The following is a 25,717-nucleotide window of genomic DNA, read 5'->3' as shown; positions in this document are numbered from 1 at the left end:
ACGACAGCTTATTCCATAATACTAGTGGTGAATGCGTCTATGAGGAACTTGATGGAGAAATTACTGAAAATGACATTTTGAAAGCTATTCGTAACCTGAAACGAGATAAAAGTCAGGGAGTTGATGGAATTCTTAACGAATATTTTATTGAATACAAGGATGTGTTTATGCCTGTATTACTGTTCATTTTTAACGGAATTTTACAGTCCGGAATTTTTCCTACTGATTGGGCTAAAGCCATTCTTATACCTATATTCAAGAAGGGTAATGTGCTTGATCCGAACAACTACAGAGGGATTAGTTTAGTCAGTAATTTTGGAAAGTTATTTACGTCCGTTCTAAATCAACGTTTAATAGACTGGTCGGAAACGTTTGATATTGTGACCGATGCCCAGTTCGGCTTTCGCTCCGATCTGGGTACAGTAGATGCTATTTTTGCTCTTACGTCATTAATTTTCAAGTCTTTATCAGCTAAAAATCGTTTTTATTGTTGTTTTGTAGACTACACGAAAGCTTTTGACACTGTTCAAAGATATATGTTATGGTATAAACTATCAAAAATTGGTATTCAAGGTAATTTTTTAATGGTAATCAAAGCAATGTATTCTAATGTCAGCACTTGTGTAAGTGTTGATGGGTTCAATTCTGATTATTTTACTAATGAAGTAGGTCTGATGCAAGGTGAAGTATTATCACCTATATTTTTTTTCAATGTATGTCAACGATTGTGAAATGGCCTTTATAAATAGTGACTCTATTCCTTATGAGGTGAAGGAACTAAATTTATTTTTATTAATGTACGCTGACGATATGGTAATTTTTTCAGAATGTGTATCTGGTTTACAAACGTTTCTTGATACTTTGTATGATTATACCTCCAAATGGTCACTTAGTGTTAATATAGCAAAAACGAAAATTGTTGTTTTTAGAAAGGGTGGTAAAATACATGATAATGAAGAATGGTATTATAATAACCAGGAAATAGAAGTTGTAGATAAGTTTAGTTATCTTGGTATTTTGTTAAATTTTAATGGTAAATATAATCTGTTACGGCAGAAACTATCAGAGCAGGGTAGAAAAGCTGTTTTTGCCTTAAGGAGAAATATAAATGATATTTATTTGAATTTTGTAACTTTACTTTCACTTTTTGATACTTATATTAACAGTGTACTTTGTTATGGTTGTGAAATTTGGGGTGCTCATAAGGCACCAGCTATAGAGAGGATACATCTGGGCTATTGTAAAAATATTATGAAAGTGAAAAGCTCTACTAGTAATGTCATGGTGTACTATGAGCTAGGTAGATTGCCATTATTGCAGACCAGAAAATGTAGAATTTTTAAACACTGGTTTTAGCTGTTATGTACCACAAACTGTATTTTGAAAAACTGTTACTGTTTTTTATATGATGATTTTCAAACATTTCCAAATAATAAGACAAATTGGTTGTATTTTATTAAAAATGAGTTGCTTAGTATAGGTTTAGGTGATATTTGGTATAATCAAGGTTTAGTTTTTGATAGTGAGCTCTCCAGTACTTTTTACTTGATAATTAAACAACGCCTGTTTGATTGTCTGAAGCAAGATTTTGACAGCCAATTGAATAACTTAGTTAAATGTTCAAGTTATAGATATATGGTTCAAATTTTTTTGTTTACAATATTACTTATGTAAACCAATACCAGTTATTTATAAGACATGTATTACAAAAATAAGACTTAGTAGTCATGATTTAGCTATAGAATGTGGACGCTATTCTGCAATTCCAAGAAATAATAGACTATGTAGTTTTTGTAAAAATGACATTGAAGATGAGATGCATTTCATTTTAAAATGTCCCACTTATCAAGGTCTTAGATCTTATTTTATCAAACCTTATTATTGGAGAAAACCTTCTATGTTTAAATATATACAATTAATGAGTTCTAATAATCTTAGAGAATTATGTAATTTGGGTAAATTTATATTTCGTGCACAAAAATTAAGATCTAACATGTTGTAATATGTTTCACACTACCTTCTGCTATCTATGTATACTGTGTGTAGTTTATATGTTGTATAAAATTGAGAATGGAAATGGGGAATTTGTCAAAGAGACAACAACCCGACCATAGGACAGACAACAGCAGAAGGTCACCAACAGGTCTTCAATGTATGCCTATAGTTGTTATGACTTTGGTAAATAAAGAGATTAACGATTGCCACTGAGACAACTATCTACAATGACTAAAATGACGAAAATGTGAACAACTATAGGTAACTGTAAGTAACGTACGGCCTTTAACAATTAGCAAAACACATACTTCATATTAAGTTATAACAAGGGCCCGACATGACAAAATTGGAAACAATTCAAACGATTTAACCAATGGCATGATTTTATGCACAAAACATCGGTTACATGTTTTTTTAGTGGTGTTTGCTAAACGTCCAGTGGCAAATATATCAAAAATAAAATTGAGAATGGAAATGGGGAATGTGTCAAAGAGACAACAACCCGACCAAAGAGTAGAAATCAGCCGAAGGCCACCAATGGGTCTTAAACACAGCGAGAAAATCCCGACCCTAAACAAAAATGTGCACTAGTTCAGTGAAAATGGACGTCATACTAAACTCCAAAACATATGAATTAACTAAAATTAAAAATCATATAAGACTAACAAAGGCCAGAGGCTCCTGACTTGGGACAGGCACAAAAATGCGGCGGGGTTAAACATGTTAAGTGAGATCTCAACCCTCCCCTATACCTCTAGCCAATGTAGAAAAACAAACACACAGCAATACGCACAGTAAAACTCAGTTTAAAAGAAGTCCGAGTCCGATGTCAGAATAGGTAACAAAAGAAACTAAGCAAAATGACAATGATACATGAATAAACAAAGGACTCCTAGCAGTTACTGACATGCCAGCTCCAGACCTCAATTAAACTGATTGAAAGATTATGTCTTCATCCTTATTTAGAACGAAAAAAATTAAAATACAATAAAATACGACAAAGTGTGTCGATAGTGATGAAGGGCGATGAAAAGGAGAGTATCATGAATAGAAACAAAATATCCTTACAAGAGGACGTCTGAAGACCCCTCACAGGGTTGTTGCAAAGATCTATTGTTAAAGCACATGTAGTGTCACAATATCCATACACGAAACATCGGAAAATTACGCTCTTATTTTGATCGGACGTGGCTGTGTATTAATACATCCTGGACATTCAAACAGACGCCCCTTTCATTACAAAATTGAGGAGAAGTCATACGGTGGATATAAGAAACTATACTTGACTGTATGGCCTTCAACAACGAACTTAATCCATACCGTATCGTCGCCTTTAAAAGACCCCGACATGATAAAGTGTAAAACAATTCAAACGAGAAAAACAGTGGCCTTATCCATTACAAAACAATAAAATAAAACCAATTTGAATGCAGACAGCAACTAACCACATATACTGAATTGAAGCCAGGTACTTACATAATATTGCAGGGTGAAACATGTTTGTGAACGAGCAACCTTCCTGTTACCTGGGACAGTGGTGTAATAGCACAACACAAGCACAAACTGTAAAAATCAGATGGAAAGGACTTGACTCTTCAGATTGGCACGAAGCATATCATGTGTTTTACTTCCGGATTGGAGAAGTCCAGGTGACAATGCTTTTATATCTCAGTGAACTATTGAGGTTTTCATCATCAGAAATTATCAAATGTAATATATTTTTGATCATTGTAACTGAAGTGCTTATACTTTAACATTATATACTAAGATTAAAAGCATTTCCGAATGTTTTAAAACAGAAAAGCACATGCATATTTTCCTACACAGCATTGGTTTGGTATAAAAAAGAATGATATTCATCTACGAAACAGCAACCCAACAATTAACAATTATGACAGACTAGGGTTTTTTTCTTTGATTCTTGCTTTGTTATGATCCCTTGTCGTTTTGTTTCCTTTCATTGCCGTTTCGGATTTTAGATTTGTTCCACAACTGTCAACTTGGTGAAAACCTGAACAATCATTATATTAAAAAACATGTCGGTGGAACTGACGATCAAACATTGTCAGTACAGACAAAAACGTTAAACAATAGTAAAGAAAGGTAAGGTTTGAAATGTGGACAAACCCGTGCTTCTGATCGAGCAGTGCACCAGGATATCGCGCTACAAAGTGACGATAGTACGTACAACATCTGTATAAAAACAAAAACAAGTTTTAATTGAACAAAATACCAAACTTATTGGAAACTGACTACTTCATGCTAAAGCCTAAAACACAAAATCCATGCTGATTGCTAATAGTTAACTGAATAACCCAATTTTTTTTCCCTGAACCTATCAAAAATCACATTATTAATACTATCGGGTTTTGAAATTATACGGAATTGTACAAAAATGCACATCCATAAATAGAAATATATAAATAAAAAAACTCAAATATGAATCAAACTTTTATCATTTCAAATTTTTCACGACAGGTTGCATGTTGCTACTTTCTACTAACAGCACTCTTTAACAGTCTTGAGTATGGAAGACAATTAGAACCCTGCAATATAATGTAAAAAGATTAGTATTTGTTAAAAAGAAAAATTAAATCAAATATCATTCAGGAAATGACAATAAAAAACCATGAAATCGATTTGGTATGTATTCCCATGTCTACAACATTCATTTTGCAATTGTTGACCTATGATTTAACGTAACTATAACATTTCCCCATTACTATTTTGTATTTTTATACGTTGGATGACACGGCGGTTCACATCGAACGAGTTATCGTTGATCAATGAAAGCATCTAGAGATCCATATAGATATAGATTTGCTATGTAAGTGGTCAAAATTTTAATGTACCCTTCTTGTACAATGACCTTTATATATAAATGACTTTTTTTTTGTACTAAATCAATTATAACAAAGAGATATGAAACTAAATGAATAATAAATACCAGAGGGCTTTCACAAATAAACGCAAAGTTATCATTGCAATGCTGGTCATTCCATTTATAGTTGTATCCATGCCAGAAATGACCACAGTCCTCTTTGCCTCCTGAATTATCAGGTTGACTCGATTGCCAACTTGTAAAATCTACTTTAGACAGATCATTCACCCATCTCCAATCACCCTCCTTGAAATCTGTTGCTCCCATCCAGTAATTCTGCTGATTCACTTCTGTATAATTAAAACAAGTTCTAGACATTATAAGATAAATAACAAAATTGCAAGACAATTATGATTCAACTTTTGTACTAAGTCTTGTTTTATTTCCACAAACATTACACAACAGACGTTAAGAGTTTAAATTATTGAAGCAAATGAGTCATTCAAAAGAATGCCAAATTTCGAAATTCAAAAATTGGCTAAATTGTAAGTACATACATTACGCTAAAAACGAAACAGAATGTAAAAAATGGTTTTGAAATACATTGCATAAAAAAATCGTCGTGTGAATTTTATAATGATGTATTTCCCATTTGGTAGTAGTGGTAAACATTTAAATAAAAGTTTAAAAGCTCAATATCATAAATATTCGACTGAGGCATAAAAGTTATATAGGAAACACATTTACGTAATTGTTCGATTGTTCATCTAATAAACAAGCAACTTGTTATATATAGCACGCCTTTTATGAATTAACTTATTTCATGAAAAGCTTAGCTTTGAGTAGATTAAATATGTTAATGACTACGGCGTGGCTATATATGATTGGTAACATTGATGGGCTATGACATATATCAAAGGTTAAATCCTGACCAATAAAACTTTACTGCACTTTTCAATATGTCAATCAAATGGTGGCGTGATACCGCAGCAGATGTCAGTTGGATTGGTACGTTTAAACTTAAATGAATTGTTGCCGTGGGATTCATACTCGATAGTCATTTATGTGTTATTGAATATTTTTTCTTCTCGAAAATTCTTTAATAAGAGGGAGAGGGAGGGGGATGGTGGTGATGCAAAATTTTATTGGATGTTTATCTGCCCTCAAACCCGAAAAGGACGTGTAGTTTCAAAGGAGTTTTGACGTTGTGATAAAAAGGAAACATTTCCTAATACCAATTATGAAGGTAATTAATACTCTTCTTTCATTCCCAAGAACTGGGAAAATATCAGTTAATTGATTGCAATGGTTGCGTGTTGAATGCGTGTAAGTTCCAGGGACAAATATTTGAAGCATGATCAATTCACGGAAATAGACCCTTATATAATGAAGAAAATTACTTAACATCCAGTGACAAATATTTTTTGGAATCTATACTACTAAAGGAAGAGACCGATTTCATTGAGCCGCAACTCCTCTGAAACCATACAAAGTCGGAATTATTTGTGATATGACGTATAAATGTAGTGTTTTGAACTTCTTAAATTTGTCTTAGAAACAATCTTTTTTCCACAGAAAACGCCAATTTTTGAGAAAATATCCAAATTCGGAGACCGTTATCGATCCGTGTCTTATACGCTTTCGCGCATGCTCAGTCGAAGTACTGCACATGTTACATCTTTTACCTAATCTGTACATTCTGCCTTTGTCAGGCGCACCGCCAAACAGTGTATTTGGGGTTACAATTTTGCTATATACACACCTGAACTTCGTCAGTATACAAAGATTGACACTACTAAATTCAATCATTGGCCAAAAAAAATATATCTACAAGGAGTTTCTGGTTGTAGTAAGAAAAACAGGACGGATTCAAACAGAAAGATTTTGAAAGCAGAGAAAACTGTGCGCACCTTATAATCAGCATGACTTTATCAAATGACAATACGAAACTAAAAATCAAGGCTAAAAATAAGGCGTAGGTAATTTAATTCAGTCACGGACCCGCGATGTCGCGGGTGTGTTCTAGTATTATTAATTTCGACACGATAGAACAGGTATCCAAGCAAAATATTAGTAGGCAAATTTATAGTCATTTCTATTTCATTTTGTTTTATTCGTTCATTAATTACTACCCCAAGGAGGCGGAGCCAGACTGTGCATTAACAACTTCTAAGATGAAAGTTAGAGCACTGGTTTAAGCTCCTCCAATTCTTTGCTATTCAAACGAGAAGTGGTCAACGGTGGGATTGGAGAGTGCAATAACTAAAAAAATCATTCAGTTAACGCACTCCTCTAAACATAACTGAAGTTAACTCGCTAGAACATCAAAGTAAAAATTACCATTCATGTTACAAAGATAAATAAAGCATCCCCTTTTGGAGATAGAACCTTTCACTACAAATAATGTAGTTTTAAATTTATCCCTATATTTCCATTGGATTTTTTATCTTTGTAATATCCCCAATTCTGTACGGCTGGATTTTCAAAGAATTTCTCATAGATTGAGTTCAAATCATGCAAACCATTTAATCATAGTACTATTTAGATTATTTTGATAACAATTATACAACAGCAAAAATTTATCCCTATATTTCCGTTGGATTTTTCATCTTTGTAATATCCCCAATTCTGTGCGGCTGGATTTTCTAAATTTTTCTCATAGACTGAGTTCAAATCATGCAAACCATTTAATCATAGTACTTCTTAGATTATTTTGATAACAATTATTCAACAGCAAAAAAAAAACAAAAAAAAAACGTGAAAAAAAGTTGCGATACAACTTTATAAAAATAAGCCATTATAATTCAATGGGAGGGAGAAGATAGAACATTGTAGTTCTCACAAAAACTGGTAGAGTGTAGAAATCTCGTATCATAGTTGTATAGGGAGATAAACCATTGCATTTGGATCTCAAATATAAATTTTTATCAAAAATGGACATATACCACTACATGTACAAGATTCACACGACGATATATGCTACAGTAAATCAAATCTTTATTACTGCTGTCGACTCTTAAATCCTACTAACTTAAATTGCATTTTTCATAAACACCGAAATTAATTAGTGTACCGAAAATTCGACATAAACAAAATGTCCGGCCCAGATATCAAACATAACGAATATTTTTTTTTCGGTTATTAAATTATTAGGTGTCCGCCGTTAGCAATAAATTAAACGATTGATTTGATTGTTGTTCGCTTAAAGTTAAGTGACAAACACTCCCCTTTTTAGCATTTAGTTTTTCTGCCGGATGAGAGAAGTCCAGGTGACGATTCATCACTTTTGAAGATCGTGTCGGCTCTGTCGGCTCTCGGGCTGATAACATGAAATTATCACATTAAAAAGTTAACCTAATCTACATTTTGACAATACAAATTCTTCTATATGTTATTAAAAGTATTCTGTGTTTGGTAATGCTGAAAAGAGAACAAACTAAAAACAGCTTAGATTAAAAACATTGTTTTTAGAACACTAAAGTACATAATTTGACGAAATACGAAATCTTGTAAATTGATACTGTAACATTGATCAAAATATTTTTCTTTTCTATCTTGATAATACTTCAGTTATTTTAATAACGAATTCTTATGAATATATTGATTTTGCTGTACTGGACAACTTCTAGTTGCCCCCATTAATCTGTTTCTTTCATTTTGTACGGTATGCAATAACACTTATCTTATACATAACACAGTCCTGTTGACTTTTAGAATGTCCTTATCTTAGTAATAGCATTTTAATATTGTAGCTTTTTCCTTTTTGTGGTATTTCGAAATTTCTCTATAAACTACCATTCATCAGTGACTACAAGTACATTTTTTATGTACTCTTTAGATCGGTACTTTTGTATCTGTTATGCCACAGTCCAATGTTAAAGGAGGATTGAGCGTTCACAAACATGCTTTATCAATCAACATTCTTTATGTGTCTATCACCAGTTAGAGCAGTGATTAATGTTTCTGTTAGCCATGTTACATGTTATTTGTTTAATTTTATAAGCGTTATGCTCTCTTTTGGATTTTCACTTAGTTTGTGACCCCTACACTTTTTATTTGGGTTAGGGTATTTCTTATTGTTGGAGTCCATACCGTAACCTACAGCCGTTAACATGATCCCTAGCTTTGGTTTTTGTAGATAGTCATCTCATTGGTTACCATATACCATATTCCATTTTTTTGTTATACAAGTTGTCAGTTTCTGTCAATTTCTTTTTAATATGGCTATAAAAACCTTAGAATGATGTAAGTAGTAGGGGAAGTAAGGGTTATAACTATAGGTTTGTACATGTTAAACAAAATGGGAGAGATGATATAGTGAGGATACCATCTGACGTCATCTTTAGGTGTTATAACTTTGAATTTGATTCAGTCATGATCAATTAATTTCTTTTGAGGATAAGCTCATCGTAAAGTGTTATGTTACTAATTACGTATGTGATAACTGTGGATACGTATATGCTGTGTATTGTTTTTTAAGTTTCATTTAGTCACCTATAGATATGAAAATTCCCTGTCTATTAATAGAATCCAAGTATGTACCGCATATATTTATTCTCTTACGACTGTGTATATAGATAAAATATAATTACTCGCTACTCTCCATAATAGTTACAATTAAGTCTACCAACGCTTGTTAACGGGTGTTTCAATAAAAGTGACTAAAAGGCCAAATAAAGTTCGAAATTAAAGAGCATTAATTAGGACCAAATTCCAAAAGGTTTTGCCAAATACAACAAGAGGTGGACTGAAGTGGCAATTAGCAGACATAAAGGAGATGATATAGGAACTGCAGGGCCGGATTTCCAGGATAAATGCCTGACCAGTTTACAATTTAAGGATATAGGCAAACTTTTTTAAGGATTGAAGGAATCTGTCAAAAAGATGTATATTTCTTTCGAATACTATAAGCGACAAGGGAGTAATTGAACGGTGGAATAAATTGACGAATCTAAGCATACACATGCAACGTTTCAGACCCTTAAAATGTGCAATTTATATTCCACTTCCGATCAAACTCAGATTTAAACATGTCATAATTAATGTGAAAAAAAACAAGGACGACAATATTTCATTAGCTCGATTCTGGCTCCAATTTACCCAGCGAAAAATGACGGAGAGCGGGTTTGGAAATACAAGGGACATACATCATGCTTGAACTAGAAATAGAAATATATAAATAAAAAAACTCAAATATGAATCAAACTTTTATCATTTCAAATTTTTCACGACAGGTTGCATGTTGCTACTTTCTACTAACAGCACTCTTTAACAGTCTTGAGTATGGAAGACAATTAGAACCCTGCAATATAATGTAAAAAGATTAGTATTTGTTAAAAAGAAAAATTAAATCAAATATCATTCAGGAAATGACAATAAAAAACCATGAAATCGATTTGGTATGTATTCCCATGTCTACAACATTCATTTTGCAATTGTTGACCTATGATTTAACGTAACTATAACATTTCCCCATTACTATTTTGTATTTTTATACGTTGGATGACACGGCGGTTCACATCGAACGAGTTATCGTTGATCAATGAAAGCATCTAGAGATCCATATAGATATAGATTTGCTATGTAAGTGGTCAAAATTTTAATGTACCCTTCTTGTACAATGACCTTTATATATAAATGACTTTTTTTTGTACTAAATCAATTATAACAAAGAGATATGAAACTAAATGAATAATAAATACCAGAGGGCTTTCACAAATAAACGCAAAGTTATCATTGCAATGCTGGTCATTCCATTTATAGTTGTATCCATGCCAGAAATGACCACAGTCCTCTTTGCCTCCTGAATTATCAGGTTGACTCGATTGCCAACTTGTAAAATCTACTTTAGACAGATCATTCACCCATCTCCAATCACCCTCCTTGAAATCTGTTGCTCCCATCCAGTAATTCTGCTGATTCACTTCTGTATAATTAAAACAAGTTCTAGACATTATAAGATAAATAACAAAATTGCAAGACAATTATGATTCAACTTTTGTACTAAGTCTTGTTTTATTTCCACAAACATTACACAACAGACGTTAAGAGTTTAAATTATTGAAGCAAATGAGTCATTCAAAAGAATGCCAAATTTCGAAATTCAAAAATTGGCTAAATTGTAAGTACATACATTACGCTAAAAACGAAACAGAATGTAAAAAATGGTTTTGAAATACATTGCATAAAAAAATCGTCGTGTGAATTTTATAATGATGTATTTCCCATTTGGTAGTAGTGGTAAACATTTAAATAAAAGTTTAAAAGCTCAATATCATAAATATTCGACTGAGGCATAAAAGTTATATAGGAAACACATTTACGTAATTGTTCGATTGTTCATCTAATAAACAAGCAACTTGTTATATATAGCACGCCTTTTATGAATTAACTTATTTCATGAAAAGCTTAGCTTTGAGTAGATTAAATATGTTAATGACTACGGCGTGGCTATATATGATTGGTAACATTGATGGGCTATGACATATATCAAAGGTTAAATCCTGACCAATAAAACTTTACTGCACTTTTCAATATGTCAATCAAATGGTGGCGTGATACCGCAGCAGATGTCAGTTGGATTGGTACGTTTAAACTTAAATGAATTGTTGCCGTGGGATTCATACTCGATAGTCATTTATGTGTTATTGAATATTTTTTCTTCTCGAAAATTCTTTAATAAGAGGGAGAGGGAGGGGGATGGTGGTGATGCAAAATTTTATTGGATGTTTATCTGCCCTCAAACCCGAAAAGGACGTGTAGTTTCAAAGGAGTTTTGACGTTGTGATAAAAAGGAAACATTTCCTAATACCAATTATGAAGGTAATTAATACTCTTCTTTCATTCCCAAGAACTGGGAAAATATCAGTTAATTGATTGCAATGGTTGCGTGTTGAATGCGTGTAAGTTCCAGGGACAAATATTTGAAGCATGATCAATTCACGGAAATAGACCCTTATATAATGAAGAAAATTACTTAACATCCAGTGACAAATATTTTTTGGAATCTATACTACTAAAGGAAGAGACCGATTTCATTGAGCCGCAACTCCTCTGAAACCATACAAAGTCGGAATTATTTGTGATATGACGTATAAATGTAGTGTTTTGAACTTCTTAAATTTGTCTTAGAAACAATCTTTTTTCCACAGAAAACGCCAATTTTTGAGAAAATATCCAAATTCGGAGACCGTTATCGATCCGTGTCTTATACGCTTTCGCGCATGCTCAGTCGAAGTACTGCACATGTTACATCTTTTACCTAATCTGTACATTCTGCCTTTGTCAGGCGCACCGCCAAACAGTGTATTTGGGGTTACAATTTTGCTATATACACACCTGAACTTCGTCAGTATACAAAGATTGACACTACTAAATTCAATCATTGGCCAAAAAAAATATATCTACAAGGAGTTTCTGGTTGTAGTAAGAAAAACAGGACGGATTCAAACAGAAAGATTTTGAAAGCAGAGAAAACTGTGCGCACCTTATAATCAGCATGACTTTATCAAATGACAATACGAAACTAAAAATCAAGGCTAAAAATAAGGCGTAGGTAATTTAATTCAGTCACGGACCCGCGATGTCGCGGGTGTGTTCTAGTATTATTAATTTCGACACGATAGAACAGGTATCCAAGCAAAATATTAGTAGGCAAATTTATAGTCATTTCTATTTCATTTTGTTTTATTCGTTCATTAATTACTACCCCAAGGAGGCGGAGCCAGACTGTGCATTAACAACTTCTAAGATGAAAGTTAGAGCACTGGTTTAAGCTCCTCCAATTCTTTGCTATTCAAACGAGAAGTGGTCAACGGTGGGATTGGAGAGTGCAATAACTAAAAAAATCATTCAGTTAACGCACTCCTCTAAACATAACTGAAGTTAACTCGCTAGAACATCAAAGTAAAAATTACCATTCATGTTACAAAGATAAATAAAGCATCCCCTTTTGGAGATAGAACCTTTCACTACAAATAATGTAGTTTTAAATTTATCCCTATATTTCCATTGGATTTTTTATCTTTGTAATATCCCCAATTCTGTACGGCTGGATTTTCAAAGAATTTCTCATAGATTGAGTTCAAATCATGCAAACCATTTAATCATAGTACTATTTAGATTATTTTGATAACAATTATACAACAGCAAAAATTTATCCCTATATTTCCGTTGGATTTTTCATCTTTGTAATATCCCCAATTCTGTGCGGCTGGATTTTCTAAATTTTTCTCATAGACTGAGTTCAAATCATGCAAACCATTTAATCATAGTACTTCTTAGATTATTTTGATAACAATTATTCAACAGCAAAAAAAAAACAAAAAAAAAACGTGAAAAAAAGTTGCGATACAACTTTATAAAAATAAGCCATTATAATTCAATGGGAGGGAGAAGATAGAACATTGTAGTTCTCACAAAAACTGGTAGAGTGTAGAAATCTCGTATCATAGTTGTATAGGGAGATAAACCATTGCATTTGGATCTCAAATATAAATTTTTATCAAAAATGGACATATACCACTACATGTACAAGATTCACACGACGATATATGCTACAGTAAATCAAATCTTTATTACTGCTGTCGACTCTTAAATCCTACTAACTTAAATTGCATTTTTCATAAACACCGAAATTAATTAGTGTACCGAAAATTCGACATAAACAAAATGTCCGGCCCAGATATCAAACATAACGAATATTTTTTTTTCGGTTATTAAATTATTAGGTGTCCGCCGTTAGCAATAAATTAAACGATTGATTTGATTGTTGTTCGCTTAAAGTTAAGTGACAAACACTCCCCTTTTTAGCATTTAGTTTTTCTGCCGGATGAGAGAAGTCCAGGTGACGATTCATCACTTTTGAAGATCGTGTCGGCTCTGTCGGCTCTCGGGCTGATAACATGAAATTATCACATTAAAAAGTTAACCTAATCTACATTTTGACATTACAAATTCTTCTATATGTTATTAAAAGTATTCTGTGTTTGGTAATGCTGAAAAGAGAACAAACTAAAAACAGCTTAGATTAAAAACATTGTTTTTAGAACACTAAAGTACATAATTTGACGAAATACGAAATCTTGTAAATTGATACTGTAACATTGATCAAAATATTTTTCTTTTCTATCTTGATAATACTTCAGTTATTTTAATAACGAATTCTTATGAATATATTGATTTTGCTGTACTGGACAACTTCTAGTTGCCCCCATTAATCTGTTTCTTTCATTTTGTACGGTATGCAATAACACTTATCTTATACATAACACAGTCCTGTTGACTTTTAGAATGTCCTTATCTTAGTAATAGCATTTTAATATTGTAGCTTTTTCCTTTTTGTGATATTTCGAAATTTCTCTATAAACTACCATTCATCAGTGACTACAAGTACATTTTTTATGTACTCTTTAGATCGGTACTTTTGTATCTGTTATGCCACAGTCCAATGTTAAAGGAGGATTGAGCGTTCACAAACATGCTTTATCAATCAACATTCTTTATGTGTCTATCACCAGTTAGAGCAGTGATTAATGTTTCTGTTAGCCATGTTACATGTTATTTGTTTAATTTTATAAGCGTTATGCTCTCTTTTGGATTTTCACTTAATTTGTGACCCCTACACTTTTTATTTGGGTTAGGGTATTTCTTATTGTTGGAGTCCATACCGTAACCTACAGCCGTTAACATGATCCCTAGCTTTGGTTTTTGTAGATAGTCATCTCATTGGTTACCATATACCATATTCCATTTTTTTGTTATACAAGTTGTCAGTTTCTGTCAATTTCTTTTTAATATGGCTATAAAAACCTTAGAATGATGTAAGTAGTAGGGGAAGTAAGGGTTATAACTATAGGTTTGTACATGTTAAACAAAATGGGAGAGATGATATAGTGAGGATACCATCTGACGTCATCTTTAGGTGTTATAACTTTGAATTTGATTCAGTCATGATCAATTAATTTCTTTTGAGGATAAGCTCATCGTAAAGTGTTATGTTACTAATTACGTATGTGATAACTGTGGATACGTATATGCTGTGTATTGTTTTTTAAGTTTCATTTAGTCACCTATAGATATGAAAATTCCCTGTCTATTAATAGAATCCAAGTATGTACCGCATATATTTATTCTCTTACGACTGTGTATATAGATAAAATATAATTACTCGCTACTCTCCATAATAGTTACAATTAAGTCTACCAACGCTTGTTAACGGGTGTTTCAATAAAAGTGACTAAAAGGCCAAATAAAGTTCGAAATTAAAGAGCATTAATTAGGACCAAATTCCAAAAGGTTTTGCCAAATACAACAAGAGGTGGACTGAAGTGGCAATTAGCAGACATAAAGGAGATGATATAGGAACTGCAGGGCCGGATTTCCAGGATAAATGCCTGACCAGTTTACAATTTAAGGATATAGGCAAACTTTTTTAAGGATTGAAGGAATCTGTCAAAAAGATGTATATTTCTTTCGAATACTATAAGCGACAAGGGAGTAATTGAACGGTGGAATAAATTGACGAATCTAAGCATACACATGCAACGTTTCAGACCCTTAAAATGTGCAATTTATATTCCACTTCCGATCAAACTCAGATTTAAACATGTCATAATTAATGTGAAAAAAAACAAGGACGACAATATTTCATTAGCTCGATTCTGGCTCCAATTTACCCAGCGAAAAATGACGGAGAGCGGGTTTGGAAATACAAGGGACATACATCATGCTTGAACTTTGATAACATCGTGTTAAATTAACCGACACTCCGTCCAAAGTTTGAAAAAACAGAACGAAATATCTGTTAAATTCAATTTGTTTAGCTATTATAAGAACGAAGTCTTTCTCTTACACGTTAAAAAACATTAGAATGCACAATATGAAAACCTCCTGGTTATCTCGGATAACAAACATCACATAATTGCTTTATAAAAGATCTAAATAGGTTATTGGGAGATCAGCATAAAAATCAGAACAGATATTAACAGAGGTTGAAGACATTCCCAAACGAAGTCACGTGTAGATGAAATTGACATAGAACATAGGGAAGATCTTGATTTCACAAAATAAGCCGAACTTGCTAGAGAGGCAAATAAAGATAAATCGGATGCAAAAGTTGATAAATACATGGATGTAACTTGAGTGGAGACCATGCAAGACGTAAGGTCAATCGGAAACTAAAAGACTAAGATATGAATTAACTCCAGATATAGCAGTGACATTCAATATTTACTGCAATTGCAAAATGGTAAATTGTAAGGTAAAGTCATTAAAATTATCACAGAACTAGTTAACGATGGCATGGACTACGAATAAGCCGTTAAATAACCCATCAGGAAATATAAAACTTTTTGGAAAGCTAATTAGACGAAGCTATTGATAATGAAACATTTGAACATGATAGTCCTGAAAGCGAAGATAGTAATGAAGATGCTACTGCTGTTGTTCGTGTTGGTGGTGGTGGTGCTGCTGTACTATATCAAACACCTAACGAATGAACCACTGTAACCGGCGCACATAGATTGCGGTGAATCGGCTCGCAAATAGTCCCCAACCGTCTTCAGCAGCATGGCATTAGGTAGCACCCCACATTTCAAATTAAATGACCCGCAAAATGTTAAACCATCCTCTTTTCCTGGCTTTCTAATGACGTATGTATGTAATCCAGATCTTCAATCTATTTGATTTTCGATACTTAAAATGGTGAAATACAGAAATTAAAATTCGTGTATTCATGGCAACGATCTGCATTTATTTGCCATAAAATATTGCAAAAAGGGCATGAACATGTCACATGTTCCCACAAAATTTGATTCAAAGTAGAATTTCTATTCCTTTTAGTGATACCTTTTCTAAAACTATTGACATGTATCTATCAAATGATCAAACAAAATTTTTTTCCGCAAAATTGCATCACAAAGTTTGTGCGGAAAAGTTGGGGAAAAAAAACCAAAAGGCCGTATATCGAAGCGGAACTGGTGCCGTTCCAAAGACGTAAAATAGTTCGTTGGTGCAACAGATTGAGGGCTGGACATATCGAAACAGGCAGAGAAATTCGTTCAACGAAGAGTCTCGTTTGTTGCTGTGGGATGTGATGGCAGAATACGGATAAAATTATAAGGCACTAGAATAAACGTTTCTCTTCCTTATGTGTATAGGAAGTGGATAACTTCGATGAAGAAAGTGTCATGGTGTGGGCAGTGATCTCTAAAATGGCCGAAAAACAGAATTCGTGAATGTACCGGACAATGTGACGGCTGTAAGGTACAGAGACAACCTTTCCTCATGCACATAATTGACCGACAGAGGGAGATAATTCCAATAGGACATCGCTACGCCGCACACACCTCGTTTTACAATAGACTTAACTGAACAAAACAACATCAAAGTGCTACCATGCCCTTCCAAATCTCCGTGCTTTAATCAAATTGATCACATGTTGGTCTAGCTGTATAATCGTGCGAACACAAATTGATTGCGTCTATACCGAAGAGGTGCAGAGCTGTGTTGATAGTACGTGATGTTCATTCACTGTTTGCTGAACCGTGATAAATTGACTTTCATTCACTAATATAAGAAGAGTGGACTGTTATTTGTTCAATAAAAAAAATTGTGTAATTGAAAAATTTGGATTTGAAAAACATGTACTTGTATTAAAATACGCGTTCCTTTTTATGTTTATCGTAGAGTGTACTTCTCGGGACAAATATTTCTTAGTGAAATCAATAAACTCATATAGTCATACTTACATAACAGTTAGTTAGCTGGATCACCGTCTTTCACTAATCTAGATAGATAAGTGATAGTACAATAAATTAGGCAATAACACAATTAAGTAACGATAAACACGTTTGAGATCAAGTTTATAACAAAATATTATAAATATATAAAAAAAAAGATAAATTATGAACGGGAAAACATTCATTTGCAAAGCGAGTTCACAAATTTTAGAAAATCTTAACCTGTCGGAAAGTGAGAAAATACCGCTTATTGAATAAGAGGCTTAAACTGTTTTGCGGATAATGATGACAAAATTTGGCACGAAATTTCCAAAGTGATGCTTTAGTATTCAAACATCTGAGCAGATAATCGGAATTCATTACAAATATTTACTTAACGTTTCGTCCAAGAAGTGTTCCCTTCAAAGTCTTAATGTAAATATTTCTTAAACAAAACTTATAAAGAGGTAATCAATTTATATAAAAAGTAATGCCTAAGTCTAAATTTTAGGCAGCCTTGATGTAAGGTGTTGGTTTAAAGTTTCATCCTTGAAGAGCCTTTCATATTTAGTAACTGAAATGATGATGTTCGTTTTACATATTGTAATGTTTTCAGTATGTCATGGGATTTGTGTCTCTTGTTAAGATTATATACAATTATAGCGTAATGCATTGTATGAGGTCTATACGAAGGTATATCGACTTGAAAAGTATATCCTCGTATTGACCTCATACAAAGAATAGAATTGTTATATTATTATTGTCAATACGCCAAAAATAGAAGAAGAAAAAATAGTTTTTTGTCTTTTGCATCACAAAGTATTTCTATTTTTAGATATTTTAAATATAACTGTGCAATATCAATTTTCAATCCACTTTTTTCAGTCTACCATTGAAAATACTGTTGAAGATTGGACTCTTACTGAACCAGTCAGATTAGTTAGACTATACAAAATAATAATCTATACATATATGATTAAGTAATATATCCAGAACATTCTCAAATTTACATTTTCAATGATACTATACAACGAATTATGGTAATCCTCGTACGTTTGATAAGCTTGCTTTACTATTGTTTTAACACCAAAATAGTCTATTCATTTGCATTTTGCTAATATTTCGCTCATACTTTTAATTTAAATACTAGGGACAAGATATTTCTACGACATTCCACTCAAAAACACATTTAACTTGAAACTTAATTTAATCGATCTGTTTAAATTGTTCATATCATTTCATGCTGCTTCCAGAGTTACGTTTATTTTAACAATGTCTAACATACCGGCTTATGTTCTCGACGAGTTTAGGGACCATCCCAATTGGTCCTAACATTGCCATTACGTCATCAATCTGTTCGCTCCTATTGTACCCAAATATACACCAGGTAGCTACATGTTCGCAGTTGTTTGTTAGAGCATTGTAATCGATTTTGTCAAGTTTCTTCAGCAACGAATATGCTCTTTCGACAATTTGCTCTCTTCTTAATTGACTCTTTGCATATTGTCTTAAAGTTACTTTACCCGGATGAAATGTTTTGGTGTCTTCCATTATCGAAGCATTGCTCTTACACCCAGAATTGCCACATCCCTCGATGCTTCTGAGGTGAATAATGCTATATTTATTCTCTGCTTCATTAAAATCAACCACGATGGCATGATGAGAAGGCCCAGGTCCTTTCCTTTTAAATATTATATGATCCCCTTTCTTTAGATTTTTTAAGTTGTTGACTTTCATATTTTTATGCTTGAATGCGATTGCGTTACTTATCAATGCTGGCACATGTGATAAATATCCTGCAACACCAACTGCAACTGCTCTAACCTGCGACAATAATGGTAACTATATAGAAAGCAGAGATTGTTCCTTTTTTAATATCCTCTTAACGTGAACAACAACAGGCGCCAATTTAAAAATAGGAAGCATTAATTGCATTTGCGCCACAAGGTTATATTTCATTTGCGCCAAAAGAATATACCGAGTTTATGCATTTTGTCCTGTAACACAAATGCTGATTAAAGTTTCCATTCCATGTAAAGGATGTATAAAAAATACGTAAATTCAAACAGTTTCATTTTAGATTTAGACGTAAACAAGAAGATAAATATATATATAGATATATTACAAGGACACAAGTGTGCCTGTATCCTTCACATGGTGAAAATAGTCAGACTGCTAATGAAGAATTGTATATGCACATAATAGTTATTCTTGTGTTAGTTTTGCAATTTACATGTTTAAACTAACCCCTGTATTTTTTTTTAGATAACAGTCAAAACTGTAAAAAAAAAAGTAAACATTAATATTTTAGGTGCAATGATTCGATGGGTAAATAGACCTTGTCGATTTTGTTCTTTTTTGCTATAATACTTTTAATCTATCTCCTATAAATTTTATAATAACAACAAAAACTGCGAAAATTGGAAAAAATATATTTCAAGGACAATAACACCAAACTGGTAGTTGGATTTTAAGGGTGGATACATCTTGTTGTGTTGATTATTTTTGAAATTAACACTTTCAACATTGGAAACTTCTATAGTTAAAAGAATTACAGCCAAAAACTAGAAAAAATGGATCATTCAGGGCAATTACTCCAAAAAAAAAAGGTGATTGAGTTACTCCAAATTGAAGGTTGGATAAATCTTGTTTGCTGATCATTTTTGTAATTTACTCTTTTAAAATATCAGTCAGAAACTGGAAAAAATGGTAAAAAATGGTAAAAAATATATCTTAGGGACACCAAATCCATAAAAGATTAACAGATTTTTCTGAAATTTTTCTGGAATAGATCGAACTTGTTGTGCTCACCATTAAATTTCCTTTTCTTATTGCTTAAGTTTCCGATATTTGTAAAACAAACACTGTAGTTTGACCACTATCTTCATTATAGCCACAGTTGCTTTGTTGGTTAATCAACTTAAAGGGAAATCTCAAAATTCACAGAGGACATTCTATACATAAAGCTGACAAACGTTGGTTTCAATCACTTGAGCAGTTTCAGAGGAAAATATTTTTACAAAAAAGTTTACGGACCACGGACGCAAAGTTATGGTAAAAGTTCGCCTGACCATGCTTTCTAGGTTATAAACAAATGTGACCCATGGACACACTGGCTGCAGTAAGACGATGCGAGAAGGAAAAAAGCTGATTATCTCTCGGAGACGTATACCATTCATATAAAAAATGACAACATTTTATAAATTTCTGCGCTTTCCGGATTTGCCTTCAATAGACATGTTCACCATAAGCCGATACCGAAACCGAATCCGATACCGAATCCAAAAATAGTACTCCATTATATTGTTTGAAATTTGAATACACAAGACGGAGTATTGATAGTCCACCAGCAGAGTTATTGACATAGTGTTGTAAAAAAATGACAACATTTTATAAATTTCATGCGTTCGAAGCGCTTTTCTGCATTTACCTCCATCAGGAACGCTCTTAGCCTAATATTTGAAAAGCAAAGGATGTACACGAACCGAAACAGTTGAAGAACTTTATGACCAGCAAAATAAGGTTTTGAAGCGGAGAGGTGAAAAAAGTAGTTGGGTACCTTCTCCTAAATAAACGTCGATAGTGGTTCTTCCCATGGATAGAAACAAGTGCATGTGGTCGATACCGCTGTTGATGGACGTTCAGTTCAATATTATCAGCTCAGTAGTTAGTACTTCGGTATTGTCAAGTTTTATAACAAACATATCTTAAATTGTCCGTTTATAAATTTATAAATTATTACGACACTAAGAAATCAACTCCCGCAGGCAAAGTTGATTTTAGATGAATTTGGCTATTGATTTTAGACGGACAATAAAAGATAGGGTTGTTATCAATCATTTCAGTGCCGACGTATTGACTACTGAGCTGATGATACCCTCGGGACTGATATTATTTAAAGGATTTTTTTTAAGAATGTATGATACTCTTAATCTTACTTCCACCTCCACGTGGGGGGTAGGGAAAAGAGGTATTGCTTGCAAAAGGAAGAGGTTAATACAAGTGAAAACTTTGAATTGTACACTAAATATGAATATTATATGAAAAAAAAATGTTCTGAGACTAATTGATGGTCTGTCCACCTACAAATCACCACTAGTTGATATTTTAAGTTGAAATAAACTTGGAAAAAGATATGATATTTTTATTTACAACAGAGAAGAAAAATAGTAACTTGTGGTTTAAGAACGTCACTTTTAGTTTAAGCATTTGGAGAAGGCTTGTCTTATACTACAGATGAATTTCTCTTCTTGTCATTACATTGGAAGACCAGCGGAACACTATTATCTCAAAGAGTATTAAACCAAAACGTCTGTGAAATAATCCCAAAAATTAAAATAAATCTCATTTGTGCGCAAAATTTAAAGAATATTGACGGAAAACGGTTGAAGTTTCGCATGACACTAACTAAGTGCTCTTTATTACTAGCAATGACACAAATTAACAAAGCTGAACACACGGAGGATACAAAAAATAATTCAATCAACATAGAATGATGTTTTAATAATGTTGAAGGAAAGCCATTGGCGTTACACATGAAACACTTTTTATGCCATGTAACATCACAGTACCGAATACCCAATTTTTACCCATTTTGAAAAAGAAAAAGCGACAAAAATCTTTTCGGTTTTCTTAGAGGCTAAATAAGTCGTGTTTTTATCTTATCATTTGTCATTATGCTCGTCATTTCATTTAGTTATATATACCTAAAGATACACATAATTTCCACATAATATATCAACTGATGAAGTCTGCAGTGAAAAATAGCACGATTTAAGAATACGTCAACTTTTAAAAATGAGCAATTAAAATATGTCACAGGCATTCACTTCTCACTAAATGCATGATGAGACTATTGTCAAATTGTTTTAAAAAGTAAAGAAATAAAAGAAAACATCCATAATTAGATTTTTACGACTATGTAGTGCAATTCAGGTTTTTCTCATTAAGATCGTTCGGAGGTCGGTTCAAACCCACTTTCTATCATTCAGTATTGGATTAAACATAAAATATATGAAACTATACAGTAAATAAGGATAAACCTACACAAAAAAAAACACAGAATGGAAACTTTTGTCTGTTTCTAAAATAAACGAAGATCACAAAACTATCAAAAAGGTTCCGTTATGTTACCCTCACGTTATAACAATAAATAACACAACAGACTTCCACTTCGAAAACTGGGGGAAAATTAATAATTCCAAAAACAAGAGGTATGAATAAAAGGAACTGTTGGATTTTTCACGTCATGCAATGAGCCAGCAGTCTAGGACCAACCTAAATCTACATGTAGTTGGTAACACATAGTCTTCAACAATATACAGGTCTATATAATATGTCAAGCTCTAAATCGAGTATTTAAATTTTGTATACATTTAAAAGACCTTATCAAAGATCTGTGTACATAGACATTACAACGGAATAATCCAAACAACTTAAAGAATAAAAGTATGACTACTACATCTACGTATACTGACGATGTTTATAACTTAGAAAAGGCACATCAAAAGCTAAGGAGACATAATTGAAAAACAGGGCCTGAAAAATCTGCATGTAATATTTTCTATTAGTATGTATGCACGTATAATTATACTTCCATGATAATAAATATCATCTCTGATGAAATTCGGTGAATTTCAAAGCTTTCAACAAACATCATGTGGCAGGGATAGTATATAAGTAATGATTTTATATTTGTAATGTTACTTACACGAGTGTCTCTATTATCAGTTTAACTATTATAGCAGAATGTAGTATACTGAAATGTATCAGAGCTCTCCCAGGACGAAAAATTTAAAGGATTATATTGGTATGAATTCAAAAAGATAAAAAAAAAATCCTAAATTTTGGAAGTTTGTTTAAAGTGGGTGTCGAGTTCGTTCAATATTCTACATTCAACATTAAAAGGAAATTTCAAACCTTCAAATATAAAAATTATAGATGTTTTGATTTATGTCCTGTGGTTTAACTCAGTAAATGAAAATATATTAAGATATCTTACCCCAATAACAATTAATGCCATTGTTCGAATCTTTGCTTGGTAACAATGCCTAAAAAATAAAGGACACAACTGAAACTACATTAGCTACATGTCACTCTGAGTTTTAATGAGTGTTAAATTCTACGAAAATTCAACTAGATGAAACATTTTACCTGAACTTTCGAATTATTCTTATCTCTGTATGCACTAAGTGAACAGGTAACTTTTAGTTCCTAGTCGTATGCGTCCCTAAATACAAATATTTACCTGTATTTTACGATTTTTCAAAACGTTCAGTGTTTAAACTTGTGCATCGGGAATAAAAAAAACAATAGCGTAACTGATTTTATGATCATGGTGATAAAGGTTACATAATCGATAATTTGTTTAAATGGGTAACCAAATGTTTAATGTCATTTTGAAACCACAATCCTACGTGTATAGCTCACTTCATACAATACATAGGACCAAAGAAACTTGGCGTTCTTCGTCCGTCGTCCGTCGTCCATTTAATTTTACGAAAGTCTTCTCCTCTTAAACTATTGAGACAAATTTACCCACACTTGGCCACAATCACCGTTGGTGTATATAGTTTTAAAAAACGATGTGTACGATGATCCAACCAACATGGCCTACATGGCTAAACTAGAATATGTGGGTCATTATAAGTTTTGTTTATTTTTTCTAGGAAACCGCTATAGATATTGAAAATTTTACGGGCAAAAAGAATCAGAATGGTAAGATCTACAAACTGTCTATATACATTAAAACTGTCAGACGTCTTTTTATAGGTGTTTTTACCCCTAGCTAAATGACAAATTTTCTCTCATTTTTTCGTATTATCTTGAAACTATAATAGATGATTATACACTTGTGATAACAAAAATGATAAGCAGGATAAATATCTGCAAATAAGTCAACATTGCCGAAATCGTCAGCAGACTCCATAGTGCCAAGTCGTTGCCATACAAGAATGGGAGAAAATTTAAACAGAAAAAATACTATCAATACAAAACCAACAGAAAAGAGATTTTAGTCATGAAAAAGTGGAGAAGGGACCAAAAGGATATTCAAACTCACAAGTCTAAAACAAACTGACAATGCCACGCAAAAAAATGAAAAACGATCAAAAGACACACAGTATACAAAACACATCATAGAACACTAAAGACTAAGCAACATGTACCCCCAAAAACACCGGGTGGAAATCTGGTGCTTCGGAAGGGTAAGCAAATACTGCTCCTCAGAGCCTCTAATTATCTACATATCTATGTATGTGTTATTTGAGATAAACATGCAAATACATATTATCTATTATTTATAGAAAGAATTGCTTTTAAGCTTTTGTTACTGATATTTAAAAACATATCTGTAGTCTATATTGTTTCTAAAAACTTGAAAGACAAATGTTGTACATACACAATCTTAAGCGCTTTCCATACACGATTTTCCTAGTGTTCCACATAGTTCTTAGCATGATTCCTGATATCTACTTATTCTTGCACAATTACGTTTTCAAACACGCCGGTTTGTTCATTGTCGTTGAAATTTTCAAGAAAAATCCATTTCAACAAGATCCGTTAGTTTTTTCAAGGTAGAGAAGTCTAACATCCAGGGATTTTTTGCTTCTATAAATGGAGTCTCGTTACAAGGAACTACCACACGTCTCGTTCATTTATTTTTTCTTTCTTGAATTATCACTTGAATTAAAACAACGGTAAGACATGATTTATCACAGGCGACAATAAATCAAGACAGGATGGATGCATCTCAAACCTGCTTAAAAACTTACAATTTTAAGAATTTTAACAAAAAAAGTTTGAACAAAACCTTAAATTTCTGTACAGTTTTGTTGAAAGACTGGTTCCTTTCATTGATTTAGTCTCTTATCTGAAAACAGAACGATCATAGAGAGCTATTACACCGAAAAAGAGTTCAATAATTATCAGACAGCAAAATTATAGAGAAGCATGTAAAAAATAAGCAGAAGGTGCTTTGACATTCAAAAGAGAAGGACACAAAAATATTCCAAAACAGAAGCGGAAGATTCCAAAGAGATATTCAAATTCAAAAGTCGATTACAAACTGACAACGCCATAGTAAAAACGAAAAAACAAACAAAAGACAAACAACAGTATACAAAACACAACTTGGACAAATTAAGACTGATACGAACCAAACAAACAAATGTGGGTGGTCATC

At 32.7% G+C, this 25,717-nt stretch overlaps 1 long non-coding RNA gene across 2 annotated transcripts; it reads right to left on the bottom strand.

The window, feature by feature from the left end:
- Positions 1-4,433: 4,433 nt before the first annotated feature.
- Positions 4,434-23,775, bottom strand: LOC127702947 (uncharacterized). Of its 2 annotated transcripts, XR_007982580.1 has the most exons (6): positions 23,689-23,775; positions 23,537-23,585; positions 18,821-19,359; positions 17,566-17,603; positions 4,943-5,166; positions 4,434-4,541 (listed from the first exon to the last, which is right to left on the bottom strand). It is a non-coding gene; the product is annotated as an uncharacterized LOC127702947 (long non-coding RNA). The 2 variants fall into 2 exon arrangements; XR_007982581.1 differs by lacking the exon at positions 18,821-19,359 and having other exon boundaries at positions 23,689-23,769.
- Positions 23,776-25,717: the final 1,942 nt, after the last annotated feature.

This window comes from Mytilus californianus, unplaced genomic scaffold (assembly GCF_021869535.1).
Source record: "Mytilus californianus isolate M0D057914Y unplaced genomic scaffold, xbMytCali1.0.p SCAF_5, whole genome shotgun sequence".
Classification (NCBI taxonomy): Eukaryota; Metazoa; Mollusca; class Bivalvia; order Mytilida; family Mytilidae; genus Mytilus; species Mytilus californianus.
Note: the sequence above shows the minus strand (reverse complement) of the source record. Positions and strands in the feature narration are given on the sequence as shown.